Raw genomic sequence first — 6,980 nt, 5'->3', positions numbered from 1 at the left:
CTACCATCTTCCAACTTCTCTCTTCCTCTCTCCTCTCCCACCCACCCCTTCCCCCTCACCTGGCTTCACCCAGCTTGTACTTCTTCCCCTTCCCCCTCTGCCCCCTTCCTTTCCAGTCCTGATGAAGAGCCTCAGCCGTAAATGTTAACTGTTTATTCCCCTCCATAGATGCTGCTCGACCTACTGAATTTCCCTAGTATTTTGAGTGTATTACTTTGGATTTCCAACATCCACAGTATCTCCTGTGTTTATTGCATTCAGATTCATACAGAAGAAATACATACAGTATTTAAAAAGTTAAGTAGTGCAGAAAGAGAGCAAAAGAGCAAAATAATGTGGTATAATGAATACCTTATCCAACCCAGCTCTTCCTCAATAAGTACCAGATGAACCCTATACAGTGGTCCCTCCCCACCGAGCAGCTGCGGTGGCTGCACCAATCTTTAGTGTTTCCCTCAGCACATACTCCCGCAGTACGGAATGTGCATTCCTCGACGGGCATCTCGATGTGCTGGCAGACCAATGGGAATCTTTCACTGAGTTGATGACCTTCCAGGAGCAGTTGATGTCCGTCTCTGTGCGTTGTCCCTGGAATCAGCCGTAGATCAGCTGCTCGTGGAGAACCACGATAAGCCCCCTTGCATCTTTCTCCACGCCCTCTTTGGGGCTGAGGGTGAGCACTGTATAACGGAGTGAAACAGGCATTGATTTAGGTTCGCAGTCCATGTGGACCACATTCTAACCTGGGGTCCTCCACAGCTTAAACACAATGGTAGCAACTATGACTGTAATTTGCTATACAGACAAATGTGGGAGGGCCTCAAAAGCTCTACAGGAAGTGGTGGAGTCAGCCCAGTCCATCACAGTAAAAGCCCTCCCCACCATTGAACACATCTACAAGGAGCACTGTCACAAGAAAGCAGCATCCATCATCAAGGACCCCCACCATCCTGGCCGTACTCTCTACCCCCTACTAACTCAGGAAGGATGTACAGGAGCTTTAGGCCCCACGTCAGCAGGTCAGGAATAGTTATTACCCTTCAACCATCAGACCCCTGAACTGCCATGGGTAACTTTACTCACCTCAGCTCTGAACCGGTTCTACAACCTACAGACTACTTTCAAGAACTCCTTACAACTCATTTTCTCAATATTATTTTTTGCTTGCACAATTAGTCTTCTTTTCCACATTAGTTATTTGTCGGTCTTTGTTTATCTATAGGCTTTCATAAATGCTATTTTTTTTTCTTTTCCTGTGAATGCCTGCAAGAAAATGAATCTCAAGGTGGCATATGGTGATATGTGTGTACTTTAACTTTGGCTTACCTGGTTGAGTTTCTCCATCCCTTCTATAATTGTTTCAGTATCTGAAGTTTTATTTGTTTGCCATCTTGTGACTGAAGTAAATTTCCTGCTGACTTTGACATGGGTCATCCTGGTTTGGGAAGGTAGAGTGAAGGTTCTTATGCACTGGTCTTCCTGATAGTAACAGGCACATGTTTGCAAGGAGGGTCTCTGGTTTGACTCACATCCGATCTTGGGAGAGGCAGAGCCTAAGGAAAGGGAACTGTGTCAGCAGGGTATAAAATGCAACATTACAAACAAGCTTATCTCATCACAGCTTCAGAAATGTGATCGTTTACTGCTAACATCTGGGAGACTGCGGACTTTTTTGTGGTTAGTGGGACATTTTTTGATCTTATTGACCATAAGACATAGAAGTAGAATTAGACCATCTGGCCCATCGAGTCTGTTCTACTATTCCATCATGGCTGATCTGGATCCCATTCAACCTCATGCACCTGCCTTCTCACCATTTCCTTTGTTCCGCTGACCAGTCAGGAAACTATCAACTTCCGTCTTAAGTACACCTACAGATTTGGCCTCCACCGCGGTCTACGGCAGAGCATTCCACAGATTCACCACTCTCTGGCTAAAAAAAAAAATCCTTTTTACCCACGTTCTAAAAGGTTGCCTCTCAATTTTGATGATGTGCCCTCAAGTTCTGGGTACCCCACCAGAGGAAACGTTCTCTCCATACCCACTTTATTTAGTCCTTTCAACATTCAGTAGGTTTCAATGGGATTCCCCCCACCCCCCAGCATTCTCCTAAATTTCAGTAACGACAGGCCCAAAGTTCCCAAATGCTCCTAATATGTTAACCCCTTCATTCCCAGAATCAGAAGCATTGGAAAGGGTACAGAGGAGATTTACCAGGATGCTGCCTGGTTTAGAGAGTATGCATTATAATCAGAGATTAAGGGAGCTAGGGCTTTACTCTTTGGAGAGAAGGAGGATGAGAGGAGACATGATAGAGGTGTACAAGATAATAAGAGGAATAGATAGAGGGGATAGCCAGTGCCTCTTCCCCAGGGCACCACTGCTCAATACAAGAGGACATGGCTTTAAGGTAAGGGGTGGAAAGTTCAAGGGGGATATTAGAGGAAGGTTTTTTACTCAGAGAGTGGTTGGTGCGTGGAATGCACTGCCTGAGTCAGTGGTGGAGGCAGATACACTAGTGAAGTTTAAGAGACTACTAGACAGGTATATGGAGGAACTTAAGGTGGGGGCTTATATGGCAGGCAAGGTTTGAGGGTCGGCACAACATTGTGGACTGAAGGGCCTGTACTGTGCTGTACTATTCTATGTTCTATGTTCTTGCAAACCTCCTCTGGACTCTCTCCAATGACAACACATCCTTTCTGAGATATGGGGCCCAAAACTGTTGACAATGCTCCAAGTGCTCCTGACTAGTGTCTCATAAAGCCTCAGCATTATCTCCTTGCTTTTACACCCTGTTTCCCTTGAAATAAATGGCAACCTGTAAATTAGTCTAACTTCTTCCCTTAACCTTGGACACCCTTACTAATCAAGAACTTATCAAACTCCGCTTTAGATATACCCAATGACTTGGCTTTCACAGCCAGCTGCGGCAAAGGATTCCACAGATTCACCACCCTCTGTCTTAAAAAAATTCCTCCTCCTCTCTATTCTAAAGGGTTGTCCTTTTATTCGGAGGCTGTGCCCCCTGGTCCACATTGGTATCCTGTTCCTCCAGCATTTTGAGTGTGTTGCTCTGAAATAAACTACTCTTTATAATAGTGTTCTCTAGGTGGCCTGGACATTTTCACCTCTCAACCAAAATCACTAATACAATTTATCAGATTGTTATCACTTCGTTGTTTGTGGGAAATTCCTGTGCGTAAATTGGCTGTTGTCCTTCCCACATTATAACATTAAACGCACTTCAAATGTTTTCCATTATCCGGTGGGTGCTCTGGGAAATCCAGAAGGATGATGGTTAAATGCAAGACTTTTTGTCATATTGCCAAATACATTTCCTCCTTTTTCCCAAAAGGCTGTTTAATTCCTGATGTCATCGAGTCTATGTTAATGAAAATATCAGTGCAATATCAGGAGGACCAGTGTTGGATTGTTCTCCTTTGAATCTTATTTTGGAGAAGTGGTCCGCTCTCAGGTGACAGTGCTTGCTATACACATCAGTTAATCTTTTACCGCCAGCTTTTTATATGGTTTTCATAAAATGCCTGCAGTGTTAGAAAGGATCTATAGTTAGCTTTTAACTGCTGCTCCCTGCTCGTAATAACATTCCTCAGCTGTACGGTATTTGGTGGGGAAATCAGACCATACAAGAACCGCACTTTAACAGGACCATTAAGCAACCCCCTCTTCCCACCATCTTAAATTTTCTGTTTCTGCTTGAGTAAGTTTCATTATGTAGATGCTGGCTGTGGGATGAGGAGCCCAGAGGAAGAATCTCATTATTCCATGGGAATAGATCCTCCTGGGTGTTGTCTCTCTCCCTGATCCGCCCCAGGGCATGACATAAACTCAGCCCAGTGGCCTCCCGATGCGTGTTGCTGCACAGGAAGCTGTTTTATAAGCATGAGAGGCCAATAACATGGTCGGTGCGAGGTGTGAGGGACTGGTCATTCCTCTTCCCACCAGTACAAGCTCCTAATAAAATGATGGAGTTCTTTCTCTTTCCCAGGACAATGTGGTGCATTGTATTCGCTTCTGGGACACACAACTCACAGACCGTCAGAAGAATAACTCATTACAAACTGATCTATAAACACTGTCCAAAACGGAGAACAGAGCAATATTCTCCCTCCCCATCTCTCCTTCTCCTCTTTCCTCTCTTTTCTTCTCTCTCCCTGATTTTTACTCAACCCTTCTCTCCCCTCCCCATTTCCCCTTTCCCCCCATTTCCTTCCCCCCGCCTTTCCCCGACCTTTACTCTGCCCTTCTTTCCCCCTCCATTTCTCACTCCATTTCTTTCCCTCTCCCTTTGCCCTTCTTAACTCTTCCCTCCTCTCTCCCTCCCCTCTCCTTCACTCCTTCCTTTCTGCCCCCTCTCTCCCCTCCACTTTCCCCACTCCCTTTCCCTCTCATGTTCTCACCTCCCTGCCTTTCCCTTTCTCACTCACTGAAGATTAAAGATGTACATTGAGGCTTCGAGACACAGGGAGAAATGCTTCATTTGCGTCAATAACCAACACAGTGCAAAGATGTGCTGGGGGTAGCCCACGAGAGTCACCACGCCTCCAGCACCAACATAGCATGTCCACAACTCACCACCCTAATCCTTACATTTTTAGAATGTGGGATGAAACCGGCGTGATGATGGAGAACATACCGACAATGGCAGAAATTCAACCACAAATTTACAACTGGTGTTGACATGCCAGCCAGAGCACAATGGTGGAACAACAACTATAACTGTACACTGGGTCAGTGAGGCTCAATAACTGTACTCAGACTGGCTGTATGCAGTGTTCCTCTGTGCTTATGGACTGGACACAGAGTTTCTGATCACCACAATCACACTTTGGTGACAGTTTTACATTGGCTGCTCATCTGAGCCCGGATCAGTAGGTACCACTTTGCCCTGACTAGAACCTACGTGTCAGATTAGCATCTGCTGAATGAAAATTCATTGTTTGCCCCAGTGACCTGGCGACAGAGCATTGATACCAATCTCCCATTCCATCGAGCGTGGTCTCCAGAAATATAACATTTAATGAGGAAGATAAAACTAGGTTCCAACTGACTCCACCTGGGTATAAACATCAAGAGATAACGCTTGGATAAATGGAATATTTCAATCAATTATGTCAAGATTGGTATGTCACCAAAGACCAACAAGTCTCTACAGATGCGCCATGGAGAACGTTCTGACTGGTTGCACCTCTGTCTGATGTGGAGGAGCCACCGCACAAGATCAGAAAAGGCTTCAGCAGGTTGTAGGCTTAAACCAGCTGCATCACGGGCACCAAGCTCCCCAAAAGGCGATGCTTCAAAAGGTGCGATCTATCATTAAGGAAGCTCAACAACCAGGACTTGCTTGCTTCCCATTACCACCATCAGAAAGGAGTTACAGGAGCCTGCGACAAACACTCAGCATTTCAGTAACAGCTTCTTCCCTACGCTGTCAGACTTCTCATCGGAAAATGAACCCATGATCACAGACTCACCATTATTGTTCTCTTCTAGTGCTATACAATTTATATATAGGTATTTATAGTATAGTTTACGTCTTGCACTGTACTACTGCTGCAAAACAAATTTCATGACATACATGACAAATAAACTTAATTCTGATTCTGATACTGTTAACCTTAGTGTTAGAATGAATGCAACCAGGAAGGCATTCAGGTACACACGATGTCGGTGTCAGGTTCCCCCATTCCAGGAGGATATGACCAATCAGATATCTGGCTTTAGCTCAGCCTTTCCCGTTTGATATCCATCACTCTAATCTCTTTGAAGATATTTTATGAATTCCGTACCTTCCTGAGTTTCATCAGCTTCAAAGGATACAGATCCGAACAGGATACATGTGATGTGACTACTTAAAACACAAGCGGCACACCGAAACCCTGTGTGTATGCTGACCTTGGAGCTGGAAATCCATGGGAAGAACTTGGTTATGGGGGTAGATTCTTCTCTTGCATTTATTGGGTGTTTTTCTCTTGCTCAGGCGCATCGGTCTCCCTATGCAAATGGTTGTGAGTGTGAGAGGCCAGTGGCTTGGTTGGTGTGGAATGTGAACGTAAATCCAAGTCAAATACTGGACACATCATCACATCCTACCTTCAATACTATCTCAATAGAGATATTTTTGAGATAAAACCCCTCTCTGAAAAGGCCATGAGGCAGTTTACTAATCTGAAACTCAACCCATAAACACGATTTCACCCATAGGCAAAAAGGATTCAAATCATTTCTCCAAGGAGAAACAGATGTCCCTTCTGAACTTCACCCTGTTGGAGATCTCTGTATCTTTTCAGCTGATTAACCTCACTCAATTTACGGTGTTCTATATCACTGTCCGTTCTCTGTCCAACAACAATTTGCATTTGTACAACACTGTCATCAGAGTCAAAGGTCCCAAACTGACTGGGGGAGGTAAAGTTACCAAAATAAATTTGACTCCAAGCCAGATGAAGTTATAATGGGGAGTGGTGATTCATAGCTTGGCCAAACAGACAAAGTTGAAGGAATGGCAAAAGAAGAGATGGTGAGGTTTGAGGAGGGTATTACGGAAGCTGAGACTTGGCTAGGTGAAGGCACAGCTGCCAGGAGCTTTAAGTGAGAAGGAAAAAAAGTTAATAGGAACCTGAGGGCAACTTTTTCAAATAGTCCTGGAGCAAGTGGGGACTCGGAACATGCGCCAGTACTTAAGGAACAGGAGTGGCATGTACTGCTTGAGACTGAAGGTGGAGGAGAGTACACTCCAAACATGTACCTGCATTGGGAGGGCGGGGCGGGGGGGGGGGGGGGAGGCAGTATGAGGCCCGCTGAGCTCGTAGAGGAGCTTCTGGTCTGTTACGACTGAGGCAAAGAGATTGGGTGTGGGAGAGCATGTGGGGGAGAAATTAATTCTCCTCAAACATTTGGTGTGTCCATTTAAGAGGATGCGGTTGAGATAGGTACGCTAACAATGTTTAAAAGAC

The 6,980-nt window shown here is 45.1% G+C and overlaps 1 long non-coding RNA gene across 1 annotated transcript in view; it reads right to left on the bottom strand.

Annotated features, from left to right (window-relative positions):
* Positions 1–222: 222 nt before the first annotated feature.
* The window catches only part of LOC140191144 (uncharacterized), a 72,858-nt gene continuing 66,100 nt past the window's right edge, over positions 223–6,980 (bottom strand). The window contains exons 5-6 of the long non-coding RNA XR_011883762.1: positions 1,327–1,553; positions 223–680 (exon numbers count right to left, since the gene is read on the bottom strand). This is a non-coding gene — a long non-coding RNA (uncharacterized lncRNA). The remainder of the gene's footprint in view (positions 681–1,326; positions 1,554–6,980) is intronic.

The sequence above is a fragment of the Mobula birostris genome, chromosome 32 (genome assembly GCF_030028105.1).
Source record: "Mobula birostris isolate sMobBir1 chromosome 32, sMobBir1.hap1, whole genome shotgun sequence".
NCBI classification, from domain to species: domain Eukaryota; kingdom Metazoa; phylum Chordata; class Chondrichthyes; order Myliobatiformes; family Myliobatidae; genus Mobula; species Mobula birostris.
The sequence above is the reverse complement of the archived record's forward strand: the minus strand, read 5'-3'. Positions and strand labels throughout refer to the sequence as shown.